We start from the raw sequence: 12,632 nt of genomic DNA, 5'->3' as shown, positions 1-12,632 counted from the left end.
AGGCAGAGAAATAACTGAAAAGAAAGGAAAAGGGATATTTTTTCCTTTCTTTGATATTTATTTAAATTACATAAATACTTATATCTGATATACAAGTCCGAATTGTATTCCGAAAACTTCGGCAATATATTCTGCACATAAAAATAAGTAAAAAAGTTTGTATAAATGTATGTCCTAAAATGCTTTGTTTCGGAGATACAGGGTGTAGATTTGGTGTGTGTTGGTGTTGTTGGTGTGTTCATTTTTATTTCGATTTTTTCCTAATAATTTCTGGACTAAATTCCGTATTTCGATGAAAATTAGTGTCTGTTTTTTTTGAAAACATGAGAAATTTGATTTCGATGTCAATATATCTCTTACTTGTAGGTAGGGGCAATAGTAGGGGGCAAATTGTAGGGGGCACATACATCTTTTTTTACTGTTGTGAAGAGTAATAACTTTTCGTCCGTCCCTGTACTGTTACACTACTGAGTAAAAAAATATACATTTGTGTATTTGTCTAAAAAATGTTTCTTCGTAAATAATTAATACAGGCCATTAATGACAAAAATTAAACATGTTCGCTATACAATTATTTGAGTAAATAATTAGTATTAAATAATTATATTAGTATAATAATTTTCGAAACTTTCTGATACCAAAGGTTCAACAGTAGCTGTTTTAAAAACTAGCTGTCAATTATTCTAGAAAAATATACGATCAAATAGTTTCTGTTGAGTCTTTGATACAAAAACATGTCAAATTGATTGAATTGACATAATTGATCATATTTCGATTTTAAATATCTAGAGAACTCTTGCTCGTAGTAATTTTTACCAAGAGACCTTTTGTATGTAAAAAATTATGGAAATGTATATTTTTTCACCCAGTAGTTTTTTACAAGAAGGGACGAAAAGTTATTACTCGTTAAAACAGTTAAAACCATGTAGGTGGCGCCCCTATAACTTAGGATCATATTGTCATCGAAATCAAATTTCCCATGTCAAAAAACACCCAGATACCAATTTTTATCCAAATATCGACTATAGTTAATTATTTCGAAACAATCGACATAAAAATTAAACTTCTACATGCATCTCCGAAACAAAGCATTTTAGGACATAAGTTTTTACGCACTTTTTTATTTTTATCTGCTATCAAAGTTTCCAGAAAACACTTCGGACCACCCTATATACAATATAATATAATAATTAAAACTAATCATATCAGTAGAAAAACTAAAATGTTCTCCTTGTAATTAGGTAGGTACATTTATAAATCTTTTTATTTTATTTTTTATTTCTGAACAAACGTGAATTCTAAATCCTTTAGTATTTTACAAAAAAAATAAGAGTGCTTCTTTCAAATGTGAAATATAAAGATCTTTAATTACAAACCTTCCGCTAAAACATCACAACCTTATTTTTCATTTTAATTATTAAACTTTCTAATCTATAGTTTGTTCTAAGCTCTAAATTTTAAACTTTATCCATCACCTTAGATAAGCAGAACACTAATACGTACAGGTGTTTCTTCCACAGATTCAATTATAATATTTCATCGATAAAGTTTCCAGTGACTTTGTGAATTTTAAGTTCTACAAAACCGAACAAATCATATTATAATTTTAATCCACTTACGTAATAATATTTTCAATTAAACTGGGAAACTTTTTCAATTAAAAATCGATTTGATTAATTGAACTCTCTCTCGGACTTTTATGGCACTTTATCTTCTCGGGGAAGCCCTAAGCCGTGTGTCATTTCAAGTTTCAGTTCAAAACTTTTAACTTTATCTGAACTTCGTTCCTAACAGTCGAGTAAACTAGCAGCTCTTAAATTTTTTAAAAGAATAAATGTATCACTGTCAATTTTGGTTAGGAAGAACTTTTGTTTTGGGAAATATATGTGGAAGAAATAACGCTATTGTGTAGCTTGGTAGTCGTAAGTCAAAGCAACAAATGGATTATACTATTTCATTCTCAGAAAAATTGTTGTTCTACGAACATAAGTAGGGCCCTACATAACAACACAAATAGGACCATTATTATTAGTAAACAATTTTGACATATATAATAATGTAGTAATATACTTTTATAAGTTTTTAATAGAAATTTAATTTAACACCTATTAAAATATACATATAGAAACCTAGAAATGCTTTTCTTGATAACAATAATCAAACAAATTTCATATAATCTTCCATCTTTTTACTTTTTTTCTAATACTATTGTTGAGCCTTATTTATTTTTAGCATATTTTAAAATTTACTTAAAAACAACCATTATATTTTTGTCTAATGTTGGAGTTATAATAACACAATTTGTTGGTATGTGATTCTCCTTTATGTGTAACTTATAAAGTGGTGTGGAATTCGAAGTAGATTAAAATGATGGAGATGACGCATGACGTAGGAAAAATACAATTTATAGTTTTTTCAGTTTTATGCCGGGTGTTTTTCAAAAATGGCTCACCTCTATAAGGTTTTTATTATTTTATATCAAAAACGAAATTCGGTATGTTAGTGTATGACAAGAATGATGAACGTACTCAATTAGTTTTGGTCGGGGCTTGTTTCACCGGAAATGGCTACAACTTTTGGTTTTTAAATTGTACCCTCGATATTTTTTGCTTTGTTGTATAAAAAATGACATTCTGAAAAGAGTGACATATGTAAATTTTGACTGATTTAGGCATCTTTTAATTGGCTAGAAAAAAATATGAAAAACACTAGACGATCAAATCTATTTTGCCAGACCCCTTAATTAAAAATTAGTGGTTTCAACACAGCCAACATGGCACTCACTGGATACTGAAATCTAAAAAAAAATATTTTTGTTTTAATTCAAAAAGTCAAAAGTTGACATATGATATGTCGTTTTATGAAAAATATAATTTTCTATCAAACAAAGTAAAATAATACTGGGGTACCAATAAAAAATCAAAAGTTATAGTTATTTCCAGTGAAACAGGAGGTGAGCAAACTAATTGTGTACCTCAATCAATCCTGATGTAACTCATATACTTACATACCAAATCTCGTTTCTTAATCTGAAAAAATAAATCAGTTATACGGGTGAGCCACTTTTGGAAAACACCCGGTATATTACATTTTTTGCAATGATATATTGCATATATACGTAGACTTTTCCTTTCACTATCGATATAAATGGAACAATTTACATATTCGGAAATCTTCCCTCTCTCTCCCTCTCCCTCTCACTCTTTCTCTCAATTAGTTGAAAACTCGACATTTTGCCATTTTTATAGGGGGCTTTTGCTTTCTTTATAATGGTCCACTTCTAACATTTTGATTTTTTCTGCTGGAATTGTTTATCCCTCAGTGGTCCTAGACCGCACACAGAGTATATAGAAAAAGTACAGTCCCTGCCTTTTCACAGTATTCAGTTTTTCTTATTTTATATGGTCTACCTAAACAAAAATTTTCCTTCCAAGTCGATCGTTTCGTCACAGTGTTTCCGGCAGAGGACGGCCCCTTGTTATGGAAAAAAAAACTATCGTGAACACAATAAACTCTGTTATGAATCAAACAATAAAATATCTTTATAACATTCATTGAAAGATTATCTGCATTGGCAATGTTTTTTCATATACCGTATGATACATCGGCAAATCGCCTAATTCAATAGAACGGAATCAATTTTTTTCTTTTCTTCGACATGAAGAAGAATATTTAAGCCATTGACATTTTCCCCCTGTTCATTATTTTTATCTTCACACTTTCATATGCTTAATACCGCGCTTCTAGTTTCAAACCTTTGGTTAATTATTTAAACTATTGACTTACTATAGACAGTGGACGGGAATAACGACCGTACATTTATAAAGGGCGGCTATCAATAGGATTATGTGGACCAACATGATTGCCAACATCCATAGAGGATAGGCACTGAAAGAAGAAGAAAGAATTGACTTATTCGGTGCAGACTTTCCGGAGACTGAGCTACAAACACTGTGCGAACATATCTAACACAGCGGGAATACTATTTCCAGCAAAATGCCGTTTAACCATCGTTTTTCAGAAGTTGTGAAAATCATAATTATCTTATACAAAATTACTCTATTTGGTACTTTCAAATTTCAAATTCTTGCAAATAAAATGTGATATTGACTTTGACAATGACAAAATCTTGATTTAAGTAAAAACAATCTTCGGATTGTCACGGGGTTTCTAGCAGGACCTTGTCTCCTCAGCGAACACCTCACTAGGCTGAAGCTGAGAAACAACGGCGAATGCAGATTCTGTGGGGAAAATGGAGAAACAACAGAACACCTTATCACTGAGTGTGCCGAGACGACGACCGTTCGTACGATGAACTTTGGTACGGCTGATGTCGAGGATGGAGAGCTGGCCTCTGTGGAGCCGTCTCAGTTAATGGCTTTTGTTAAAGCCCTGAGACTGTATGATAAGTTATAACTAGTTATAACTCAAGAAATTGAAACACACAATAGATTGCTAAACTAAACATTCTCAAATTTCAAATCAATCAAGTCAAATTTCATATAACATTGTAGTAAATAAAAAAGTTCCATATGATGCGGACTTTATTTGTGACACTGTATATCAAATTGCTCTTATTGAACTGGTTTGATATGCGGTAGAGCCTCGGACTGGAAATATTTTAGTATATTTTATAAAAAACTGTTATTTAAAATAGTATAGAATGCTAAATAAATCTTAATAATATTAAAGTGATTAATTTAATAAGCGTTCTTTTTTCCAATTCAAACTGTTTATAAAAGTGCTGTATACCTTCAATAATATCTAATTCAAAAAGTAATATTCCGATAAAACCAAAAAATATTAAGTTTTTCATTACATCTTCATTTCTATTTTGCTGTTCAAAATAAAATCTCAAAAACGTTACTGTTTTACACACTAAAATGTTTAATTTCGTTATAAATTCAGCCATCTTTAGAATATTATGTTAGGGATTACCAAAATAATGTATATCTCATAACCCATTTTCTAGCACTATATCTTATTTATATTTTAGTGCTCCCTATATTAGATACTTAATTACAGGCAGTTAATAAAAACACTAAATTATTCAAAGGAGCTTAACCCTAAAACCACCTAATTAACTTTTTAATGCATTATTAGGCCTTTTGTAATTAAGGATGTTCATAACCAAATTTATTATATGACTGATTTCCTACACTTTAGTACCATAAAATATATCTTTAGTAATAGGACGTACAAATTAAATTAGTTAGCGATGGGAAATGATATAAGAAAATATTTTTGAGATTTTTTCTAAAGCAATAATTTTATTCGAATATTCTAATAATTCTGGATAGTTATTTGCAAACTATTTTATTTCTTTTATTAATGGTGATATATAAACCAATTATATACAGGGTGGCGCACCTCATGCGTCTCGGCTGATTATAGAAAGACAATATACAAGACATGTAGAAACAAAATATTTTATAGGTATATGTGGGGAGGCAATGTGCACAACTTAAAATTATTTTGAAATAGACAGGTTGTTTCAGAACTAAGGTCCATACCAAATTTATATTTTTTCTTATGGAACACCCGCTGTTTTATTTAATTTTTGGTTTGGTTTGGTTGGATTGGATTCTTGGGCCCAAAAAAATGTATTTATTATAAGGGTTAAATATGTTTAAAATCTTTGGTTTATGAGATATTTAAAGATATTTTAATATGCATGCGACAACAGAATATATTACCAAATAAGGCCTAGAGAAGTTGACCAAATTAGGAAAAAACAATAAATTAATATCCTCTAAAATAAATGTACCCTGTACAAGATTATGAGGATACTGTGTCTTATTCATTAATATGAACTCCCACTGGGTCAATTGATGTTTGTTTAAAAAAAATTAAGTGCTCCTACTCTGGGTCCCAGCTCACCAAGGTATACCGGGTGCGTCTCAAAAGTGGCTCAACCCTATAACTTTTTTATTTTTTCGGATAAAAAAACGAAATTTGGTATGTCAGTATATTACATAAATTAGGATTGATTGACGTATTCAATTGTCTTTGTCAATTGTCACTTCTTGTTTCACCGAAAATGTCATACAACTATTGATTTTTAAATGGCATCCTCGGTATTTTTTTACTTTATTCGATAGAAAATAATATCATATGTGAACTCTTGACATTCTCGCTTAGTAAAAAATCGTATTTTAAAATTCAATCTAGAACTGGCTAATGTTAAAAATACTAATTTTTAATCAAGGAGCCTTGGAAAAATAGATTTGATCGTGTAATGTGTTTAGTGTCTTGTCATGGCCAGTTAGAAAATGCTCAAATCGTATTTTTAATCATATCTCAATTTTTTCAAATGAAATGAGGGTGGCTCATTATCATATTTGGAAAAAGCATTTTTTGGGAATAATTTGATACCACACACTTTTTTTACGAATAATTTGATACCACACACTTCGAGTGAAATTATCGTTATGCAAGTAATAATTATCGTTATGCAAATTATGTTATCGTTATGACTAGTTATGCAAGTTATAATATTAAATAAACCATATGGGAAAATGTCAAAAGTTGACATATGATATGTCATTCTATTCGAAGTGTCATTTTCCATCGAATCGAGTAAAAAAACTGAAAGTGCCATTTAAAAATCAGAAGTTGTAGTAATTTCCGGTGAAACAAGAGGTGACCGAAAACAATTGAATGCGTCAATCAATCCTAATTTATGTCATATACTAACATACCAAATCTCGTTTTTTTTAACTGAAACAATAAAAAAGTTATAGGGGTGAGCCACTTTTGAGACACATCCGGTAGATGATAATGAAAAAGCAAACAATCTAGATAGAAAAGGAGCGAATACTCCACTAACTGGAAACCAACTTAGAGCAGAATTCAAGAACCTGGAAGACTCCATCTGTAACCTAGAATGGAAATCCTCCAACGATGTAGGATACTGGAGAAATTTCTCAGGACTTACGACTAAGCGAAATAAGGCTGTTCCTTGATTTAAGAAAGAACAATCTTCAGATTGTCCACGGGCTTTCTAACAGGGCACTTTTTCCTCAATCAACCCCTCAGTAGATTAAAGCTGAGAAACAACGGTGAATGCAGATTCTTTTGGGGGAAATGGGGAAACACCAGACACCTTATCACTAAGTGCGCCGAGATGACAACCATTCGTGCCCTAAACTTTGGTACGACTGATATCGGAGATGGAGAAATAACTTCTATAAAACCGTCTCAGGCACTAGCTTTTCTCAAAACCCTGAGGCTGTATGATGAGTTATAACTCAAGAAAGGAGGCACAATAGATCTATAAAGTCGCGGTGATTAACTTCCCCTCTCCCAGACAATCCACAATCTAATTTGTATATAATTCTGGATATGGCGTTGAGTTTATGCAAAAAATACGTATATAAAAAAGCTAAATTTTTTCTTAGTTAAAAAATTTTCTACAGTATATTCCCGGATTGTCTTTACAAGAGGAAAAACTTTTTTATTATTGACATTTTGAGAAAAACGCATTCTTTATAAAAAAATTTGCATGTTCCAAAACGGTTAATCTCGTTTATACTTTTCAAAATGTCCATACCGTTTTAGAGAAAATTAAAGAAAATATGGTTGATTTTTTCCTAAAATCAAAACGCATTTCTATTAGTAATGTAATTTCGTTTTCATTCTTTGACTTTTATTGATAGAATTTTAATCAACGTCATGTTTTTTGCTGTTTTGATTTAAAGAAGCACAAAATTTATTTGTTCAATGCTAGGGAAAAGATGATAATAGTTTTCGGAAAATGTGATACTTTAACAACAACACAAAAATGGCTTTAAAATTAATAATAACCATCTATCAAGGAATGAAATCGAAATTATATTATTATAGCCTTTTGAGTTTTAGGACTTTCAACGATATTTTCATGTTATTTTAATTTTCTCTAAAACGGTATGGAAATTAGGAAAAGTATAAACGGGATTAACCATTTTAGAACAAGCAAAAATAAGCATACTGTATACACTTTCTATTTTCTTTATTTAAACACCATATTTAGACAACTTACTATAAAAAGTTTAGAGTAAGTTAGTTAATATAGTTAAAAGAACAATTAGCTACATCAGAATTTAATCATCGTGATCAAGTAATGCGTTTGTCAACGATCAACATGTAGTTTTTATTTCTATTCCCACATAACAGTGTACGTGTATATGTATTGAAGCAGACTACCGCCTTTCATAATCCAGATTGCTCCCTGCACTAACTTAATTTAATAATCCATTATGGCTTTTGAGTGATATGTTGTTCAAGTTAATTTAATTGGGATTTCAAAGTTGTGTAAGAACAAAAGCGACGTCTTGACATTCCCTGCCGGCTCTTTGCAACGCGATCCTATTATTACGATATTTTAATAAAATCAATTTATACGCGTTTCGAGATTGAACTCTTCTTTGTTCTATTGTCTTCAGTCTATAAAGACATGATTCATTTATTTCTGTTAAAATCCAAAAGCTGATTATTATTTATCTTAGAGAGAAAATTTTTCTTTTATTTTCAATTTGTGTATTTTTTGGAATCTTAATATAATTAACGTTACAAACAATTATTAATTCAATGGAGTATAATATTAGAACAAATATTTTATAGACGTTTTATTGACTACAAAAATATATTTTTGGTGAGAAATATTTGAGGTAGTTTGATTTGGATCTGAATCCGAGTCTGATGCCAACAAAATTTCGTGATGGAACAGAATAAATGGAAGATACGTTAAAAAGATATTTTAAAAATATATTAATGCAAAACCTCTGACGAGGGGTAGGACTCAAAAAATTCACAATCTTTTAGGATGTTTATTTCAAAATTTAATTTGATTTAAAATTGGGGCGACATGTTTCGGGATTCACTTAATTCCCATCTTCAAGCCCAGAAAGACAAAAGTCACACCAGGAAGCCATACCACTCGGAAAAAATAAAACAATTGGATTGTCAAAATTCATTAAATAATTGTACTCATTGTAATTGCAAACCAATCCAATTTCCCAAAAGAAAAAACCCTTCGTTGTTCTAATCATAAACACATCACAATCATTATCACAGCAATATACTTAGACGTTGATCCTTGTCGAAAAATGAACAATATTAAATAAAATAATATAAGACTGTGTTTAAGAATTATGGTATAAGCCTTTATTGATTAGAACAACAACGAAGGGTTTTTTCTTTTGAGAAATTGGATTTGTTTGCAATTACAATGAGTACAATTATTATTGTTTAACGAATTTTAACAATCCAATTGTTTTTTTTTTCCGAGTGGTATGGCTGGATGTGACTGGTGTGACTTTTGTTTTACTGTGCCTGAAGATGGGTAAATGAATCCCGAAACATGTCGCCCCAATTTTAAATCAAATTAAATTTAATGTTTATTTGAAGTAAATATCCTAAAAGATTGTGAGATTTTTGAGTCTCCTACCCCTCGTCAGAGATTTTACATTGATATGTACTTACACTGGGTTGAGGAACGTTTAGTAAAAATATATTATTAGCATATAAAATTATACATTGGTGGCCCATTAGTGCGAGGAAATCCAATAACGTCATCATTGTCAATAATAAAAGGAGCATATACTAAAAATACTTTTTTATCTCCAGGGTGTGCCAAAAAAAGTTATGATAAAGTTTTAGTTTGTTTTAATTGCACCCCCATTTTGCTGTACAGATTTGGATTTAGCATAAAATTCTGCATATAGTAAACTATTTTTATTTCCAGCACTATGCAGTGTTGCCATTCTATTTCTTATTTGCTGAAATTTTGGATAAAAACACTTTGTCCGAAAAATGGTTAAAAACTAGAGTTAATTTAACTATATTAATAAATAGCTCTATTTTCCAAACACCAAAAATAAGAGAATAAACTCACAAAGAAAAATTTACATTATCTTATACAAGGTAGTTTTTATAGTGTCGCAAACATCGCAATATTTAAATTGCTATATCTCATTTTTTTAAACGCAATATCCTGTATATTATTTTCATTTTAGATGGAGAATTAAAAAACGAACATTTTTTGTATCTAAGGAGTTCATAAATATTTAACGGTTTAGCAGATATTCGTGATATATTATTACATATGGATCATTTAACATTATTTTTTTTATCAAACCCACCTAACATGATATTTGTTTGGTATTTTACCGTTTGCATTTATACATTCCGTGCATGTATACGGCACCTAGCAATCCCATTGTTCAGATTTGATTTTAAACCAATTAAACTCCGAGTGCCATACGCGAGTATGGAATGTAAGACAGTGCCATATGCACTTACGGAATGTACCTTAGACGTTACTATTAACGCTTTGTTATAGGGCATTCCAATCAAAACCAAACCAACCCCACCAAATAGCTAACCTAACCAACGCGATCAACTCCACCATATAATCAAACTAACCCCACCAAAAAGAGTGAAACCAACGCAATCCGTATTTTGATTGCTATTAAATATTTACAGCTTTTTTAAAAAAATAAAAACAGTTGTAAAAAAATAAAAAAGTTCTGGCCCGGCCCGTTCTCTCGTTCACGAAACGATGGTCTCAGTCACGGAGCCACAGCTACTTTTGCAAGATTAGCTATAGCCAGGCGTTATTTTCTGCTGCAAGCATAATTACCAGGTACATTCCGTAAGTGCGCATGGCACTGTTTTACATTCCATACTCGTGTATGGCACTCGGAGTTTAATTGGTTTAAAATGCAAATTTGACCAATGGGATTGTGCTAGGTGCCGCATACATATACTGAATGTATATATGCTTACCGTTTATGATATTATAATACAGCGAACATCTGCAAAACCGTTAAAAATTAAGAATACTTTAAATACAAAAAATGTTCATTTTTTAAAAATTACTTTTTTCATCAACTATTTTTTTATTAAAGTATGCGAGAAAATAGTATTAAAATCTAAGTTTAGTTAACCAAGTTGAGCTAAATAAAATCAATTGGATTTCTTAATTATACAAAATTTTTAAGTATTGCTTGTTAGTTCTTAATCTGATGTTTTTAACTTTTTATCTTATTTAAAATTTAGCTGAAATGCGGTTTTTATAAGGGTCTTCTCATCCTTTTAGTCCAAAGTGGGTTATTTTCTATTAATTTCTTTAATCTAGAAAAGTAAGGATGAGTGTCTTTTATACAGTGCAGCGAGTAGAAAATCTTTGCGAATCTTTTTCTGAAGTAATTAAATTTTATAAAGTATCATTTAATTTCTATCCTTTAATTAGTAAATTAGCTGTATACTTTCCAAAAATTACATTTTCCTTTTATAGTATATCTTAGTTATGGAATCTCTAAATTAGTTGGGTTTTAATTTGTTAAAAAAATAATTTTGTAGGACTTACTTCAAACAGTATAATATTATTCGAAAACAGTTATAAATAATTTCTTTTGAGCACATTAGAACAGACAACAAAATAAAAATATCTATTTTTATAAAATTCCATTAGGTCTAAAATTCACACCTAGTTACCATATATTTTAGAGTAGCTTTTTACTCATAAACTAATTTCTCTAACATATATATAATAAGAAAACATTTTTTTAATTTATTGATCTAGTAACGAATGATTCAGTTCTTTCCAGTTAAGAAAACAGATATTAATTTTTTTTCTAAAATATCTAAATGTTTATATACTGAAAACGATCATTTTCCATAAATTTTAACTACCCACAATAAATGTTCTTCTGCTGATGCTATAGTTATCGTGAAATGATAAATTTTATATCTATATCTTCGAGTATATCGGCAGAAAGAAAAAATCCTGGCTCCGAAACATTAGAGAGTGGACAAATCTTGGCGTTGGAGAATTTTTCCATGTTGCAAAAGACAGAGAAGAATTTAGAAAAGTGGTCGCCAACCTTCTATGAGAAGACGGCATGGAAAGAAGAAGATCTTCGAGGATGGTTTTAATTTACACAAACAATTATAATCTGTAAATTAATATGCACATGAATACAGAATGAATTTTAAATAAGTACAAATATTTTTAGGAGTAGTTTATATTTTGACCCAAGAAACACGGTTTTCGCGAAAAAAAATGAATATATGGGATTTTTTGATTTTTTTTTTTAATTTCTTTAGTTTTTAGTTAAAAAATATAATTCCTTGATAATACGGCAACATACATAGGTAGTAGATTAAATTTAAAAGAAAGAAAACCCAGAAAGGATCCAGTGGTTCTCAAAACTCAAGCAAAGAATCATCATCTTCTTCTTCTTGCAATAGGGTATCCCTGTATAAAACAACTATTTAAGCCTCTTGTGAACCGAATGTCCAACTTTCGTACTTTCTTTTGGTGACCTGCCAGGTGGTTTAGGTGTGTTGGGTATTTGTGTTCGCGCCAATTTTGGTATTGTATCGTGGTTCATTCTTTCAACATGGTCTTCTCAATGACGCCTTCTTGATCTTCCCCACCTCACTATGTCGTCGTATGGAGATTTATTTTTTTATCATTACTTCTCAATGCCATTTGGGGGGTTTAATATGGAAGATCACTTTATGGGTTCCTGGAACTTGGGTCCTATCCAGTTTACCGTTTTGCAGTGGTTCTTTTTTAATTCAAGAATAATTATATTACGTCATAAACTTTTGTGTTATCTGAAGTTTCACTGTGAATGCTTGTT

General features: G+C 30.4%; 1 protein-coding gene across 2 annotated transcripts in view; it reads left to right on the top strand.

Moving 5' to 3' along the window:
* The window catches only part of LOC115886861 (poly(rC)-binding protein 3), a 713,764-nt gene that overhangs the window by 318,891 nt on the left and 382,241 nt on the right, over positions 1–12,632 (top strand). The window lies entirely within an intron of this gene.

The sequence above is a fragment of the Sitophilus oryzae genome, unplaced genomic scaffold, assembly GCF_002938485.1.
Source record: "Sitophilus oryzae breed Bouriz unplaced genomic scaffold, Soryzae_2.0 scaffold_499_pilon_pilon, whole genome shotgun sequence".
In the NCBI taxonomy this organism is placed as follows: Eukaryota; Metazoa; Arthropoda; class Insecta; order Coleoptera; family Curculionidae; genus Sitophilus; species Sitophilus oryzae.
The sequence above is the reverse complement of the archived record's forward strand: the minus strand, read 5'-3'. Positions and strand labels throughout refer to the sequence as shown.